The sequence below is a fragment of the Patiria miniata genome, unplaced genomic scaffold, assembly GCF_015706575.1.
Source record: "Patiria miniata isolate m_02_andy unplaced genomic scaffold, ASM1570657v1 HiC_scaffold_20, whole genome shotgun sequence".
NCBI lineage: Eukaryota > Metazoa > Echinodermata > Asteroidea > Valvatida > Asterinidae > Patiria > Patiria miniata.
The window spans coordinates 32399653-32417996 of record NW_024037059.1 but is presented as its reverse complement, the minus strand read 5'-3'; the positions used below and the strand labels follow the sequence as shown (position 1 = coordinate 32417996).

The following is an 18344-nucleotide window of genomic DNA, read 5'->3' as shown; positions in this document are numbered from 1 at the left end:
CTAAATTAAAAGAAAAATTCAGTGAATCCTAAATCTGTGCTCATGGTTGTGTTTAAATTTTGTCCCGGTCATGTCAAAGCCGTGTATTTTTTGGAATAATTTTTGCCTGAATTTCAAAATTCTGTCGATTTTTTCCAAGTTCATTAACCATCAAGTTCAAATGTATCTTTATTTGATTAACTTTGATTTCTGAAGATTTTTTTTAACAATATTCTTTCCGATTCGTAAAAATACGAATTTATACACAAAGTTGACCCGATGACCCGTGAATGTTTTTAAAAACTTTAATGTGAAATTCTGAAGAGTTTTGTTTAAACATTACGAATTTTTCAGATTTTGTCAAGTTCAAGTTCGTGACCAGGTCCTAACAGCTTATTTCTTTTATAACTTTTGGATTCCAGAAGAGGTTTTTTTTACGAAATTCTGCCGGATGTTAAATTTTTTTTAAGTTCAAGTTCAAAAAAAAATTTTGTCTCAAAAATCGTAAGAAAATGCGAAATTTTACCGGATTTTTTTTTGTAATCGCTATAGCTGTTTCAAGCAACGATCCATTTCAGCCTCAATCGTCTCGAATTCGGTCAGACTTGTTAAGAATTTTCAAGTTCAAGTTCAAATTTTTTTTTCTAAATTTCTGAAGAAAATTCGAAATTTCAGCGGATTTTTTTTTGTAATCGCTATAGCTGTTTCAAGCAACGATCCATTTCAGCCTCAAATCGTCTTGAATTCGGTCAGATTTGTTAAGAATGTTCAAGTTCAAGTTCAAATTTTTTTTTCTAAATTTCTGAAGAAAATTCGAAATTTCAGCGGATTTTTTTTGTAATCGCTATAGCTGTTTCAAGCAACGATCCATTTCAGCCTCAATCGTCTCGAATTCGGTCAGATTTGTTAAGAATTTTCAAGTTCAAGTTCACATTTTTTTTTTCTAATTTCTGAAGAAAATTCGAAATTTCAGCGGATTTTTTTTCCTGTAATTCCTATAGCTGCGATTAGTTTTACATGTCTAGTTTTACACTGCTTAGTTTTACACTGTTTTCGATGTTTATGAGGCGTAAGGTATCACATCCTAACCATTGTTATCATAGCACAATCTCATAACTTGCTCCTCGCACAGGAGAAGCAACCATCCTTTTCTGCCTCAATCGTCTCTAATTCGTTCAGATTTGTTAAAATTGTTCAAGTTCAAGTTCAAACAATCATTGTCTAAAATTTCTTAAGAAAATTCGAAATTTTAGCGGATTCTTTTTTTTATGTTATCGCCTATAGCTGCAGTTGGTTTTACCTGGACTACGGGGTTCGAGTAATCGGTGGAACGAGCGTCATTAATGCTTAAATGCTGGGCTCTGGCTACATTTCTGCACGAATTTCACATCCGAAGCACGGTGAAACAGAGCTGCGACAACACGGAAAGCGTATCAGCAGAAATGGATCGTTGCTTGGATGTTTCTTGTGCGAGGTTCAGGCAATGAGATTGCGCTATGATAACGATAGTTAGGATGTGATACCCTACGCCTCATACACCTCGAAAACAGTAGTCTATCTAAAACCAACCGTACCTATAGGGGATAACACACAAAAAATCCGCTAAAATTTCGAATTTTCTTCAGAAATTTAGAGAATATTTTCTGAACTTGAACTTGAAGAATGTAACCAAATCTGACAGAATTCGAGACGATTGAGACAGAAATGGGTAAGTTGCTTGGATGTTTCTTGTGCGAGGAACAAGTTATGAGAATGCGCTGTGATAACGATGGTTAGGACACATCCTAACCAAATCACCTCGAAAATACACCTCGAAACAGTAGTCTATCTACACTCAAGGAAAAAAGAAACGCACCACTGATTTTTTTTTTTCAGTTTGAGCCATTTACAGTTCAATAATTAATATGACCTCCATTCGCATCAAGAACAGCTGTTATTCGTCGCCTCATGGATCGACAGTAATGTCGCAATTGGTCCTGTGGAATAGCAGCCCACTCTTCCTACAGTGCCGCCCTCAGCAGCTGTTTTGTCTCTGGGGGATGATCTCGTTGTCGGATGTGACAACTGAGCAAGTCCCACACATTCTCGATGGGGTTTAAATCCGGACTGAGAGCTGGCCATGGCAACACCTCGACATCATTCTCCTCCAGGAAGTCGGCGCACACACGAGCCACATGGGGACGGGCGTTGTCCGACCCCCAACTCGCTCCAGTAAGGGCAGAACAATTGGGTCCAGCATCTCGTCGCGGTAGCGGGCAGCATTGAGGTTTCCTTCGTTGAAAACCAAGTCAGTGCGTTGATTGGCCGATATGCCAGCCAAAACCATCACGCTTGGGCCACCCCAGCAGTTGACTTCGCGAACACAAGTGTCAGCGTACCGCTCACTGCGTCTCCTGTACACCCGCTCCCTGCCATCGGCCCTGAAGCACTGGAACCTCTTCTCGTCACTGAAGACTACCTGCGACCATCTCTGCAATGTCCAGCGTCGGTGTGATGTCGGCGTGTCAGCACAGAGCCCGGTCGATATGGTCTGATCCAATCAGCCCGGAGACGATTCATGATGGTTCTTGCACTCACTTGCCTGTGGTGTGTCTTCATGGACCCCGTTCCCACTTGATCCACCAATTGGGGGATCTGATCCACCTTTTGCCAAATTGCCGGATCAGATCCCCCAATTGGTGGATCAGATCCGGCAATTGTGTGTAGTGGGAACGCTAACCGTTATAAGGTGGATCAGGATCAGATCCACCTTTTCTGATCCACCTCTGGACCAGGATACACATCCCCCAATTGGTGGATCAGATCCGGCAATTGCCGGATCACGATCAGATGGGAACGCAAAAGGTGGATCTGATCCGGCAATTTGACCTGTTAACATCCGCCCGGTGCACGAGTGGCGCGAAAATGTTGCGGTCTCATGAACGAAGAAACACGTTTTCAGGCGTGTAGCTCATGTGAACATTTCCAGCGTTTACAACATGCACAATAAACAACCACTGAACTACGGGCTAGCACCGCGCATGCAAAAGCGCACGTGGTATCCTAAAACTACACTATAGGCCTTATTTTTGTTGCGTGTTCGTCCATTACTAAACCTTTTTCATTCCTGAAATATTACTTATTTTTCCATCCATAAATGACTCTGAGTCCGCACTCACGAAAAGACTTCACTTTGGCACAGAATCATTGAAAAGCTTACGAGTATGCGATGAGAATAGTGCATAACGCGGTACGCACGGAGGTTACAAATCTGAAGTATTGATTATAGAAAATTGGAAAATGATGTCGTAGTGCATCATGTGACCGTTTCTAACCAATGAGAAGCTTCAGAACCAGGGAATCCCTTATCGATGCATTGGTTTCTGCCGTGATGTCACACGTGAGCGGCTCTGTCGGATTTCACCTTTTAATTTATGCACGCAGGATTGTCTGTGAATTCTGATAGTGCTGTTTGAAAACTGACCCATCCTGGCCTAGCATGCAACCATGCAACAATGGCACTCCCACAGAGCGCGCGTAATTCCGAACTCAGTGACCTCTCGGACCCAACATTTCCGTACGAAAAGGTGGATCAAGCATAAGTGGGAACGCGACTTGCGGTTTCGTTGCGGTAAGATAACGATCACACCAAAATGCCGGATCTTGATCCACCTTTTTCCAAATCAAGTGGGAGCGCGGTGATGGTCTCAGCAGCAGTGCGTGTAGTGCGTGTAGAGTGCCGGAACCTGTCACGGAGACGGGACAGCCGGTTGGCACGGTCTAGTGCAGCGGTCGTGACCCGCGGCCTGCCAGCTCGGGGACGATCTGCGGAGGTGCCGGTAGTGTAGCGCTGTTCAAGACGCACAATCGTTGAGTGGTGGACTCCGAACAGCCTGGACCCCGAACAGCCCGTCGGTTCCTTCCGGTTTGGAGGATGCCAATGGCTCGGTCTCTTTCAGGTTGTGACAGTCGTGGCATCATGGATACAAGTGTTTTTGGTGTCATTTTGGTGTCTTTTTATAGGCAAGGGTTGTGTTCAGGACATTAATGGTCAAACGCATATCTGGGAGTCACTCACGTGTAGCCATTAGCATAAAAACACAGTTTTTGGCACTCACCCAAATCACTCAACACATTGACGTTTATCTCTAAAATGCTCAAAATCTAGAACATGCACCATTTATATAGGTTTTATGAAATACGGACTCATTGGTGGTATTGCGCATGCTCATGCATAGATAATTAGGAGGGGACCGATCACGTGAGAGCGTTTAAACAATTAAAGGGAAAAAGAGTCCGATTTTCATATGACACCGGTCCTACTTCCTAAAAATATGAGAATTTTTATGTGGTGCGTTTCTTGTTTCCTTGAGTGTAAAATCAACCGTAGCTGTAGGGGATAACACAAAAAAATCTGCTAAAATTTCGAATTTTCTTCAGAAATTTTAGAGAATATTTTCTGAACTTGAACTTGAAGAATGTAACCAAATCTGACAGAATTCGAGACGATTGAGGCAGAAATGGGCAAGTTGCTTGGATGTTTCTTGTGTGAGGAGCAGGTTATGAGAATCCGCTGTGATAACGATGGTTAGGATGTGATACCCTACGCCTCATACACCTCGAAAACAGTAGTGTACCTGAAATCAACCGTAGCTATGGGGGGGGGGATAACACAAAAAAATCTGCTAAAATTTCGAATTTTCTTCAGAAATTTTAGAGAATATTTTCTGAACTTGAACTTGAAGAATGTAACCAAATCTGACAGAATTCGAGACGATTGAGGCAGAAATGGGCAAGTTGCTTGGATATTTCTTGTGTGAGGAGCAGGTTATGAGAATGCGCTGTGATAACGATGGTTAGGATGTGATACCCTACGCCTCATACACCTCGAAAACAGTAGTGTACCTGAAATCAACCGTAGCTATGGGGGGATAACACAAAAAAATCTGCTAAAATTTCGAATTTTCTTCAGAAATTTTAGAGAATATTTTCTGGACTTGAAGAATGTAGCTAAATCTGACAGAATTCGAGACGATTGAGGCAGAAATGGGTAAGTTGCTTGGATATTTCTTGTGTGAGGAGCAGGTAATGAGAATGCGCTGTGATAACGAATGTATTAGGATGTGATACCCTACGCCTCATACACCTCGAAAACAGTAGTGTATCTGAAATCAACCGTAGCTATGGGGGGATAACACAAAAAAATCTGCTAAAATTTCGAATTTTCTTCAGAAATTTTAGAGAATATTTTCTGGACTTGAAGAATGTAGCTAAATCTGACAGAATTCGAGACGATTGAGGCAGAAATGGGTAAGTTGCTTGGATATTTCTTGTGTGAGGAGCAGGTAATGAGAATGCGCTGTGATAACGAATGTATTAGGATGTGATACCCTACGCCTCATACACCTCGAAAACAGTAGTGTATCTGAAATCAACCGTAGCTATGGGGGGATAACACAAAAAAATCTGCTAAAATTTCGAATTTTCTTCAGAAATTTAGAGAATATTTTCTGGACTTGAAGAATGTAACTAAATCTGACAGAATTCGAGACGATTGAGGCAGAAATGGATCGTTGCGTGGATGTTTCTTGTGCGAGGTTCAGGCAATGAGATTGCGCTATAATAACGACGGTTAGGATGTGATACCTTAACGCCTCATAAACCTCGAAAACAGGAGTCTATGTTAAAACCAACCGCAGCTATAGGGGATTACACACAAAAAATCCGCTAAAATTTCCAATTTTCTTCAGAAATTCAAAAAAAAAAAAATAGGAAAAAAATTCGTGATGAAAAAATATTCAAATTTTAAAAAAAAATCACCGTTAAGACTTGGTGAACTTGAACTTGAAAAAAAAACTAATCGGAGAAAAATTCGTGATGAAAAAATATTCAAAAAATGCACATACAATTTAAATTTAAAAAAACACCGATAAAACTTGATGATGAACTTGAACTTGAAAAAAAAACTAATCGGAGAAAAATTTAAAAAATGCACATACAATTTAAATTAAAAAAAAACACCGATAAAACTTGATGATGAACTTGAACTTGAAAAAAAAACTAATCGGAGAAAAATTTGTGATGAAAAAATATTCAAAAAATGCACATACAATTTAAATTTAAAAAAAACACCGATAAAACTTGATGATGAACTTGAATTAATTTAAACGAATCGTCAAGAATTTCGTGATGTGTATCCAAAAAAAAAATCACTGTTAAGACTTGGTGATGAACTTGAACTTGAAAAAATGCTGAATTTCGTTAAACTGTATTACAAAAATTCTTCAGATATTTCATTTTATACTTTTTTTTTTAATTATTCAAACAATTGAAAAAAAAACGGGACTACCAAACAACAAAAAATTATTGGGAAAGATTTTTATTTCATTTATTTTTCTTTTTATTTAGATTAAAGCCGTCATTTACGGTCGCTTATGATCTGAAAACCACTTTTTGTTTGTTTGAAGTTTCAAAGATATTTCAGGCTTTAATGAACAGTTTCACTTATATACACTTCGAATCCAACAAGCACGGAAGTCAAAAAATGTACATTGCAAAATTGGCTGAACGTTGAATAAAAAACGAGAATGCATTTGCACAGTTTTTGAACAATACGGAGTCTTCTACATTTCAATAATATTCTAAACATAATCACTGTACTTAGTTTTACAGATATGTAACATTTGACGTAAAATTACGTGTAAAAGTATCTCCGTTTTCAACACTGCAAAAACTACTACTTTGCAACAACTTTATCAATAACGAAACCTTGACATAATTCTTTGATAGGTCAACTTTAATTGAAACCCAGTAATTTTAATTGACACAGTGGTTTATTAGCCAAAATAAATTAGTAAAGATGCCCGTCACCTAGTAGAAACGAAAATCTCAGTTGACCTAATTTTACGCCTTTCCGTGCAAAACTTTTGTACATTTTTAAGGGGCAGGCGTGTTTGCATCTCTTCGTGAAGATGCAATTATCGGGATGCCTTTTTTTGGCGTCATTAATGTTATTCCGGAATTAATTATCCTTTGCTTACGGAAACTTGTCAGAACGCTGACAAAAAATATGTTTTTAAGCACAATAGGCAAAAAATACTCAAATTGTCAATTTTGATATGCCCATTCCTTCGTGAAAATTGTGACGAAATTACAAAACAATAGTCATTGCACTCTAAAAAAATCCTCCGTGTTAACAATCGTCGGATGAACGCGTTCTTCCATCAATATGGCAACAGTACAGTGTTGAATAAAATCGTCTGTAAGATGCAGCTCAATGACAATCCTGTAATAAGAAATAATAAACAACAGAATTGCTTGTTTCAAATAATTGGCGACAAAAAAACAGTCGTGTGAAAAATGTACATTCCTATTTGGCTTGATGGCGCAATCATCCCATATGAGTTGACACAATTAGCCAATACATGTCTCGCCAGCGTCCTGCCCGGTAAATGTCTTTGCTGGGTCTAGCTCTGTGATAAATGGTAGGGCGTTTTTCGAGCTCCAGGAATGTTTGGGTTCTCCGTGGACAATTGTTGCACCGTTGCTTCGTTCATGAGGAATCTTGAACAAATCAAAATGCTTTGCCTCACTACCTGGATCGTCGTATATAGTTAAGCCGGAAATCAATTTCTAATCAACGTCTCTAGGTTAAAAAAAAATGCGTAGAAAACGATTTGCTATGTTTAAATTTTTTAAAAGTGTCGCACATATTGTCTTTATGGAAATTAGTGCCTTTAATTGTTAATGTTTGTTCGTGTCTGAGTACTTACATCATAATATAGGTTTTCCCAGTTATTTTTACACTTGTATCACACGAATTCCCTATATCGATACTTCAATTTCGTCCCCGAACATCGCCAAGCTCAATTCTCAATTTGAATTTCAAAAAGCCGCCACTAGATTTCATTTAAGGTTCAGTATAATTCAAATTGTTAGCATTCCGATTCGTCCAAAATCTTTGAAATTCGTCTCGTGAAGAAATCGGCGTTGAATTGAACAAAGCAAATTCGTTTTTTGTCATTCGTTTTCATGTTGTTGTCATTACACTTCGTCCCTGGTGACTTAAATCGTATACGATTAGAAAATGCGCCCAATCTTTAGACTTATTTGAAGAATTATGCGTATCAAAATGCGTATTTCCTTATATGTACCCCTAAAAAACAAAAGTAGTTAGCTGTAAGGTATGAATTTTTAGTTTCACAATTAACATTAGAGTCAGGAATTGACATTTCACAATATGCACTTATGACATGGACACTAAGCATTAAGTTCAAAGACCTTCTTAATGTTGTTCTTTGATAGACGTCATACCTTATTTCTGTTATTTTGTACATAAACATATATCAAAGAGCAACATTACGAAGGTGTTTGATCTTGATGCTTAATTTCCATATGCTATAAAGCAAAGAGCATATTGTGAAAGTTCGATTTCTAATTTCAATGTTAATTGTCAAAGAAAACTCAAAACTTACAGCTATACTTTCATTTATAAGGAAATATTTGTTAAAAATTGAAATTTAATTAATGCGCAAACAAGTCCAAAGATTGGGCACATTTTAAATCGTAACGTTTTAAGTCACCACAGACGAAATGTAACGACAAGAATATTAAAACGAATGACAAAAAACGAATTTGCTTTTTCAATTCAACGCCGATTGCTTCACGAGACGATTTTCAAAGATTTTGGACGAATCGGAATGCTAACAATTTGAATTATACTGAACCTTAAATGAAATCTAGTGGTGGCTTTTTGAAATTCAAATTGAGAATTGAGCTTGGGGATGTTCGCGGACGAAATTAAAGTATCGACATAGGGAATTCGTGTGATAAAAGTGTTAAAATAGCTGGGAAAACCTATATTATGTTGACGTACTCAAATGATTAATACCAAAGAAATTTAAATTGATGATGCACACAGGCTGACATGAGGCTTTCACTATAACGTCAGATAACGATTGATAGCCGAATTATGGCCACGCTAACAAAAGGAACCACATACATATTTTTATTGGGGGGGTCACTTTTTTTTAAATGACCTAATGATGATAAAAAAAAGTCAGCAGTTTCATTGTATCTGTGGGCTGTGGGCACGTGCATACACATGTGAGGATAAAACCAAGCATTCCGATACAAATATCAAACATGCCCCTCCAGGCAAGACTAAACTTTCCCAAACAACATACCACAACGAGTTGTGATTGACATTTGAGTTTCCTTAATTGTGAATGAATAATACATGTTATACATACCTATTGTCAAAAATATGCCGGCAACATTTGCTGACATCTCTCTGTCTTTATCTGGAAACCGTCTATCCGTCCTTATCATGTAGAACACATTCACATACACTGCTCCTCTCAGACAACCAGCTACTACCATTAACGCTGGCAATAGTGCAACTGGGAGAAATTTGAACTGGGGAAACCAAAACAAGTACCAAATGGTTAAGTACATCTATTGAATTAATATTAATCAATAGAGCTATTACCATACCATGTAAGTATGGACAGAATTTATGCATTCATGCAACACCGCTGCCCTAATCCCTACAAGCTAGGTGATTTCTGTCCAAAGAGGGTCATTCATAGATTGTCAAGGACAACTGTATGTTTTTTATTAATGAATTCAATTATGTCTGGGCTATTTGAATATTTAATTGATATTTTCCCCCACAGAAGTGTGGTGGGAGTCTATGAGCGATACTTACCTGTAGAGCCACTACATTTGCATATTCCCCTTACCGGCAGGTTCCATTCGCTAAGAGTTTATACAACAGACCGTTTCCCCGTTTATTGTGCGTCACTCCTTCAGTCTGGGGACGAACGACGGTAGCGGCTTGGGATTTGCCTTTGGTCTTACCACCCTTGCCGCCCCGTGTTCCCTTTTTATGTTCAGTTCCCACTGCTGATCAGCATCAGTCGGGGTAGGCAAATCTTTAACGTGCTCTGGTGGGACGGCGAGACGTCATTGTCTGCCGAGCCTCGCACAGAAGACGAATTCGGGGCAACGCCCTTTCGAAGCGACTTTCTCTTCCTTATTTATTAACTTTCACTTCACGAAGAATTGTTACACAAAACACAACAAGGTGTTCTTTGTCTTACTTATCTTTTATTATTACAACTCTTGACGAAAATAGGAATACAGATAGACGAAGTACTCAATTATCGGAGGTACTGTAAAACATGTCTTATCTGTCCCGCCGCTAAGAGAAAAGAGGAAGCCAACATGGCGCTCGTGGCGCAGGGCAATGTGGGTAGCATTATAGAGGGCGCTGTTGTATAAACTCTAAGCGAATGGAACCTGCCGGTAAGGGGAATATGCAAATGCAAGTGAGTGAAGTTAGACTTCCCTTGATTTGAAAAAGTAATCCAGTTTTGAATGAGACACTGAATGAAAAAAAAAATCGTTATTATTTGCAGCCCAAGTTATTTCTCACAGGGTACACTGATTTTGTGCCCCATTACCACTGGACTAGGAACCAATCTACTGCTACGCAGATTCATTTTGTGTGTAAAATACAGCTTTTTTTGAGAGAACGTTGCAGGTGCCCATAAAGAAATAAGTAAAATAATAACACATACAAATTGAAATGTCTTAAGAAAACCCCCAAAAATCTGATTGATTGAAGAGCATGGACAGTTCATTCTTGAGAATTGAAATAAAACCACTGAAAAAAATCAAGATACTTAGAATCATTTGCTTTCCAATAGAAACAACAATTGCGCAAGATTTAAATGTAGGGAGCACCGTGGAGCGTATTGCTACCAAAATAACAGATGTTCTTTCGGGACCACCATAGCCACGCATTGCATCCGTCTCAAATCAGTTGATGAACTGGTGAAATTTACAAGCTTTGATAGGTTTGCTGTTTTTTCATGCTTGGGCGCATCCTGAGTTGAGGTAGCAAAGGCCTGACTCAAACTAGGCGGTTCTTGAACCGCGAGTGTGTGTGACCTTAGACATCATTATAATGTGAAAGTTGCCACGTTGCATCTATGACCCAAGTTTGGTTCCAACTGGACTTCAACCTTTCAAATGCCACAAATTTTACGAAACCAAAATACCACACACATACTACATACACCAACATACATACATACATAGTGATTGCCAAATCTCTTTCCTGAATAAAGTCCAGAAGAGACAAAAATAACGACAAAATATGGGATGGAAAATTTGATACGTAACTAGACTAATGTTAGTGAACTAACACAGGGCTGTCTCTGCAATTGATTTTGGTGATATCTGGCACGTACAGTTACAAGTACAAGTTTCATCCATTGCATTAGATATTGGGATGTGTACAATTGAGGGTGGTGTCATACAATAATACATGATGCCATTTTCATAGGGCTTCAAATTATACATCTTCAACGTGACATCACATGACACACGATGACTTCCCTTAAATTTTCATATACAATGAATATAACACATCCCGATTTAGGTACATACCAAGTTTCAACCCAATGGCTCACCTAGTGGGTTTGTGGTGTGTGTGCCCTTAGGCACGACACTTTGTCACTCATTGTTTCTTCTCCACCCAGGAGTAAATGGGTACCTGTGAAGGCAGAGATGGTTAGTGTAATAAGCAGGGTAATAACGATGTAGCAGCTTGAGCACCAATAATGGTGGATACGCGTGTGCTTTATAAAAACATTTTTCGTTCGAATTCACCGATTCTTATATTCAATTCGTCCAGCAACATCGATTTAGTACACTTTCTGTTTAATTTCGTCTTTTGTCAAACAATTTCAAATTTAGTCCAAACACATTCAAACAATGAGCATACTTTTTGACCAGGAGTATTAAATTTCGTCTCGTCTACGCCAAATCATGTTATTTAGAGCTAAAACTTGTACGGGTGTAACAATGGATAACACTCTCGAAAATAAACGTAAAGTATATTTACCAACAGTTAGAACAATTTCAACTCCAAATTTAGTTTCGTACAGATGATACAGCTTCTCGATTTCTTTACTGTCAAGAGCTTCGATATGTTTAACGGTATATTCCTTTCCCAAGTATTTTCTAGAGTTTCCGGCTGCTACGACACCGCAAACACGATCTTTATGTTCTTGTTCGTTCGTTAATGCAAGTTTTAGGTCCTCCATCTAATTAGAAAGGAGTTTAATTTTAGTGTCGCTGAAGCAACAAAGTTGTAGATGCGGAGATACTCGTAGGCGTAAAACGATAAAGTAATCAAGATAATTATAATAGCCAGAAATTGTAAATACTCGAATATTGCTATCATTTTCTTACAGCAAAATGTATTTTGTTAACGAGCTAGGTCATATTTGTTGACGAGCTAGGTCATATTTGTTGATGAGCTAGGTTATGTTTGTTTAAAAACCTAAGGTGCTAAAAAAAATGTGTTTTTTTAAATTATCATATAATAAATAGAAACAATGAAAATATTAAACGTTTGTGTTCAATGTCATAAAACATGCAAGCTTGATCAACTTGGTATGAAATCAAATGGTGAAAGTTATAAGACTTGTATCGCGTGTAGGGATTAAAATAAAACAAAAATATTATTCGCAATCAAAACGTTTGTAAGTTTTGTAAAAGTGACATCTAAGCATCAAACCAAACGGTGAAAAATACAAAATCTGCGCTGAGTGTAGAAGTAAAGATTGCGGTGGTTCTAGTATCTGTACACACGGTCGTCAACATATCAGATGTAAAGATTGCGGCGGTTCTAGTGTATGTTGGCACAATCGCATCCAAGGGCAATGTCGAGAAATTAAGAGTGATGATGGTAAGGCTGTAGACTTTACTATTTCGAGATGGATCAGGAGTTGCCGCCGCTACGATAAAAATCAAAATTTATTTAATCCAGACCTCTTAATCGATACTAACTTTTTAAGAAGTCTTACTGAAGACTACAAACATTGTTATTACGATGATTGCCGAGTCGTTTTACAATACGATCGTTATGGTGGTGATATGGCAACGATTGAGCGTTTAAATAACTCGATCGGGCACGTTAAAAGTAATTGCGTGTTAGCCTGCAAAACTTGTAACGATAAAAGAAAATAAAACAAGCAATAAACAAAAGTTTTAATCTCAAAGCAAAAAGATCTTATAACGATTTAACGTTATTAGAGCATTTTTTGCCTCAATTTTTTTAAACACCTAACTCCAGTAGCTTGTAACTTACTGGAGGTTCCGTGTAAAAGACTAACTTACTGTACCTGACGTCTCACAAGCGTCGCTTTATATAATCGCGTTTTTCAATCGGTACGACGTCATTTTCATCTAACGCTTGATCAAACGATGTTTTATCTTCGCACTAAAATAACGCTAACAAAGCCGTATTTTCTCTAAAATCTTTTAAAACGCTGTTGTACTTTTGGGTCAGTAACCAACAGCTGTGATTGACGTGTCTCTTTTAAAACGCTGTTGTACTTTTGGGTCAGTAACCAACAGCTGTGATTGACGTGTCTTCCGCTAAACGCCATCTTGCTTAGCGCACACGTCTTTTTACGATATTTAATCTGTTGATCCGAAGAGTAACGGTAAACAGCGTAGCAACACCTTCGAGTTCTTTCCTGTAAATATCGATCGCTTCGTTGAGCGTCATCTTGTACAATTCTGGATCGCAGAGGTATACCTCGGGATCTGCGTGAACCCACTTACTTTCGATGTACGTTTTATTTTTAAAAACAGTAGGGCTACCGGATCCGTGAGCGGAATTGTCGTCGTTACTTCTAAAATCGAGCCAAAGACCGTACTTGTCTTTTAGGTAGTCTCCGAGGTCACAACCCGTCAAATTTAAGTCTTTAGCTACTCCGCGCCCGCTTTCGGTATCGCTGTCTCCAAAGAACTTGCTAATTTCATTCCAGTGTTGTTACTGAAACATGCCTTGACTGTAGAGTTGATTTGGTTTACCTTCTAAGGTCACCGATGTTTTGGTTAATTTTTGGATTGTCAAATCGCTGTGGATTTTTGACCGCGGGATCTTTAAACAAAAACAAAATACCCTTGAGACTCCTGATTGGTTGATTGACACTGACATTCCAAAGCGTGTCCGATTTGTTGACGGATCTTACTTCCAGCGAGTGGATTTTAAACAGGTATTGCGTTAAACCCCGGTGTTTATTTCTGACGGTGATAGCTAGGTCTCTCTTGGTCACCACTTCGTATTCGAGAGTCAAATCTGAGATAAAATACATCGCCGACGTATCTGTACTGTTGACGACTTTTTCGTGATCGTTAAACTTTATCTCGTACGTCAGAGGTTAGTTTAAACCGCTGGAGTAAAAAGGGTGATGTGAAGTCAGTATGTCAATGTCCAGGGGAATACAATATCTGTTACCATAGGCATCCGCGAAAGCTTCATCTTTACCGTTGTTGGCACCCGCGTCAGCATCCCCATCCCCCGTTCTTAGTTTAGACACATTTTCTTTTTCTATGCCCGAGTACGCCATGTTTGGAGTCGTCGAGCTGTTGAGCCAATTGTCTTTAAAGTTGTGATACACGTCGGCGTGACGATAACTCACGATTTTGTTACCTTGAAGTCTGACGCTGATTTCGCCGACTAAATTTCTGGCCAAATTACCAAAAATGGTTCTGTTGTCGTCGCTTCCACCTTCGAGTTCTAAAGAGAAAGCTAGTTTACAAGTGCCTGGTACGATCACATCGTCTACACCCAATCGAGGAAACTTGACCCTCTGCGTTTGCCCAGCCGATATACTACTAGAATTGTGGGTGATGACCACCTCTCTTCTCTCGCCTTAGATAGTAGATATGGGTATTTTTAAAAGCCTGCGGGGGTTGAGTTTTTTTCCGTACGCATTCATTTTATTTATAAAGAGTTTTAAATTTAAAGGTATCTGTCAGCCAAGAAGCCCACCAATAGCGTTCCTCCCGCTATAAACGCGAGTTCTATTGCTATTTGGTTGGTCGCTAGGCTCGTAGCTAGGCTCGTAAAAATCTTCGAGTTTGGGTTCGCGTTGCAGTCCTACTGGTAGATTCTCCGATCACTTTGTTGTAGTAACGTTGCAACGCTCGGTCTACGTCGGAAAATGTTTCTTTAGAGGCATTTTGTTTTACGATACATTTTTGTTTTCTAGATATTTCGTTCGTTCTCGTTAGCACCGATCTGTGGCGGCCGAGAGTTGTTCTATCACTAAATCGTGTCTCTTACGCTCCTTGTCGACTTGACTCTGTTTCATATTTGAAATTAAAAAGTTTGAACCCGTAAAAGCTAAGGCGTTGACGATCGCGCTTCTTAATCATCATAGCAACGCTAGCCATGTTATTATAAACGTCTTTTATATTAAATAATATGAAAACATTATCTAAACTGTATCATAGCCAAAGCGGTAATTGGACAGGTGAAAGCGCCGTCGATCATTTACACGATAAAACTAAAATCGATAAAAAAGTAATCAGAGATTGGCTTAAAAAACAAGCAATCTGGCAAATTTATCTACCGGGTCCTGCGTATGTACCCAGGCCTACGAGTACTTCGCGAGAGTTTGAAACACCAAACGACTTTCACCAAATGGATGTGCTATACCTACCCTGGGATACAGTAAAACGCAAGACTTATCAATACGCTTTGACGGTTGTTGACGTTGCGAGTCGATACCACGAAGCAGAACCTTTGGTTTCGAAAACGGCTGATTCCACCAGAGATGCTCTCGTCAAGATTTACGCGAGATCTCCTTTGCGTTACCCTAAAACGTTGAGGGTAGACGCCGGTACCGAATTTAAAGGCGCTTTTAAACAATTGATGACCTCAAAAAACGTCGAGATTATCGTAGGCGAACCCGGAAACCACCGATCGTAGAAAGATTTAATCGAACGCTAGCCGAGAGACTGTTTGGTCATCAGTACGCTCAAGAAATGTTAAATCCCGAGAGTAGAAACACGCAATGGGTCGAGCGATTACCCGGCGTGATCCAGGCAATAAACGACGAAACGACAAGATTACTAGCTAAAGCACCGTCACAGGCGGTTAAACTAGAACAGTTCCGACAATTGCCGGCTAACCCAGTTAAAATAACAGAGCAGAATTTTACCGCAAGACGCTATGGTTAGATATTTATATTACCCAGGCGAACAACAGGGGTAGGGGGGGTACTTCGAGAAGAGCCACGGATCCAATTTGGAGTGTAGACATCTTCAACGTTGAAAAAAGAACGAATCAATTTAAAATGGTTAACGGAAAAAAGTGATGACGGGCCCCACGCTGTATTACCTGCAAGACGGCCCAAAAAGGAGTTTTGTTAGACACGAGCTTCAAGTCGTACCCGAGGACACGCAATTACCGCCGTAGTGACCAAACGCCAGCGTGTTTACACCGTCCGGTAAAATGTACCTCTTTGTGTCCAACGGACTCAACGATAGTTTATTTTGAAATACGGTGTAAAGGATGTGATTTTCCGATCTAATGTGAGTCATGGTTTCGTAATGAGATTTCTTGTTAAAGATGCAGTCGTAGTAGTGTCGGTGTTTTAATTTCTTAGAGGTGACCGATTTTTTTAGGTCTTATTACAAACGACTTCTTGGATTATTTTACCTCCAAACTCGTTTTAAATTTACCGATCACTTTCTTATTGGTTGGGTCGTACAAAGGATGATCGTTGGATAATTTGAAAGGTCGTATTGTTAACCGTTTTCCTGCATATCTTTGAATACGTCGTCCGTGTGCACTACTAGTACCAAACTACTAGTATCAACCTGATTTTGTCTTTATACTTGTCTTCTAAATGGTTGTAATAAAAATCGTTCATCAATGGCTTAGATAGATCCAATATACTCACTCCGCATAGATCGGTTTGTTTAACACGGTTTTAGTCTTGTACATTTCGAGAAATGACAGATCGCATTCTGGAAATGACGTCGTCGTTTTGTAGCTCGGTTTCTGGATAATTTGTTCGTATTTAGATTGATCGTCTTTGTTATTGTCTCTGAGTAGGTAACCGTCAATCCGGTTTCTGACGTTTTCCATCGTCTTACCAAACACGCTGTTGTTCATCAGTTTAAAAAAGTCTTTCTCAAAATCAGAGGTCGCTTTTGTTCTGAGTTGCTTGTTTTTGTCGATGTAAGATGTCATTCCAAGGCATTTGCTTAAATTGTAGCGCTCGATGCACCTTTTTAGTTTCAAACCGAGTTTCAGATACAACTGCAACGTAACGTAGTGCAAAACATATTTTTGTTTAGGATTAAGGGTACACGTTAATTTTTTGCACGTTGCTACTAGGTTCGGTATCCAATAACCGTATAGATTGTTTGCGTCAATGTAGGTAATGTAACTCGACGGCTCGTTTGGATTATGGTCGGGTAGGTATTTGTTGTTGGCTTTGTGGTATCTCGAGAATACCACCCACGCTCGATATCCCACCGCGTTTCGCTTTCTCAAAAAATAAATGTTTGTCTACGTCTTGTAAATAGTTCGAGTTTAACTTCCGAGTGTTTTAACAAGGCGTCCCACGACAATCCTGGTGCTGTGTAGTAATTAGCTGGATCTAATGCATAGTTTGTAATACACGTATATACAAGTTTTCAAATACGCAAGCCAGTAATAACGTGTCCTAAGTGATGTACAAATCGTGATATTCCCCCAAGTTTTTGACGTTTAACTCATTCCACGTCAGTTTAGCTCTGTCGTAGTCCTCTCGCGATATATTTTTGTCTTTTAGGCTGCTGTAAAATTGTTCGATGGGGGGTAGGCTGGTCTCTTGAAATCTGTCAAACGAGTCCATGTATTCGTACGGATAAACTCCTTTTTGTAACAACGAGTCGATGTTTTGAGGATTAAAATGTTCTCTGAGTAGTTGAAACGACTCTCTTGGACAAGCTTTAGATAATCTATCCAACGAAGACGCCATAAAATTAGATTGCAGTAGGCGTGCGCGGCACCTCTATATCTACCAGTGACGTGAAAGTGATTTCTCAGCTTTCTAAATTTGTTGATTCTCTTTTTACAGTCGAAACATTTAGACTCGATAAATCCATTTTTGTTTTCGTACTGATATTCTTTGATTTGTTTTTCTGGGTTTTTTTGGGGGGGGGGGGGGTTCTGGCACTGTGCTCGCGTAATAGGGATAAATTGGTGTTTCGTAAATCCAACACGCGTTTGTTTTATCATGATATTCTTTAGCTCGCTCGTTAAATTTCATGGGTTGGGGTTTTTTAAATATGCAATTTATGTCGCTTTGTATTTTTAACATTTTATTTACAAACTTTGATGAAGGCATCTTTACCTCTATAAGTCACTTGATACGCATTAGTGCCGTCGCATCTAACTACTTCCAACGAGTAACCGCTAGCTTTGTGAATGTTTGTCTTTTTGCGTGTTGTCCTTTTTTATCGTCCGAGTTTTTTTCTAATATCGATTCAAAGTCGGCGTAAACTACAAATGGTGCTTT

At 39.1% G+C, this 18344-nt stretch overlaps 1 protein-coding gene across 4 annotated transcripts in view; it reads right to left on the bottom strand.

Annotated features, from left to right (window-relative positions):
- Positions 1-6321: 6321 nt before the first annotated feature.
- Positions 6322-18344, bottom strand: part of LOC119728692 (zinc finger protein 271-like) — a 149734-nt gene continuing 137711 nt past the window's right edge. For 3 of the 4 annotated variants that reach the window (XM_038201024.1, XM_038201017.1, XM_038201025.1), the window contains 2 exons: positions 9210-9375; positions 6322-7243 (listed from right to left, as the gene is read on the bottom strand). The gene's annotated coding sequence lies outside the window, so the exon portion shown is untranslated. Of the gene's footprint in view, positions 7244-9209; positions 9376-11479; positions 11522-18344 lie in introns of those variants that run through there. The other variant, XM_038201018.1, reaches the window with a different exon arrangement.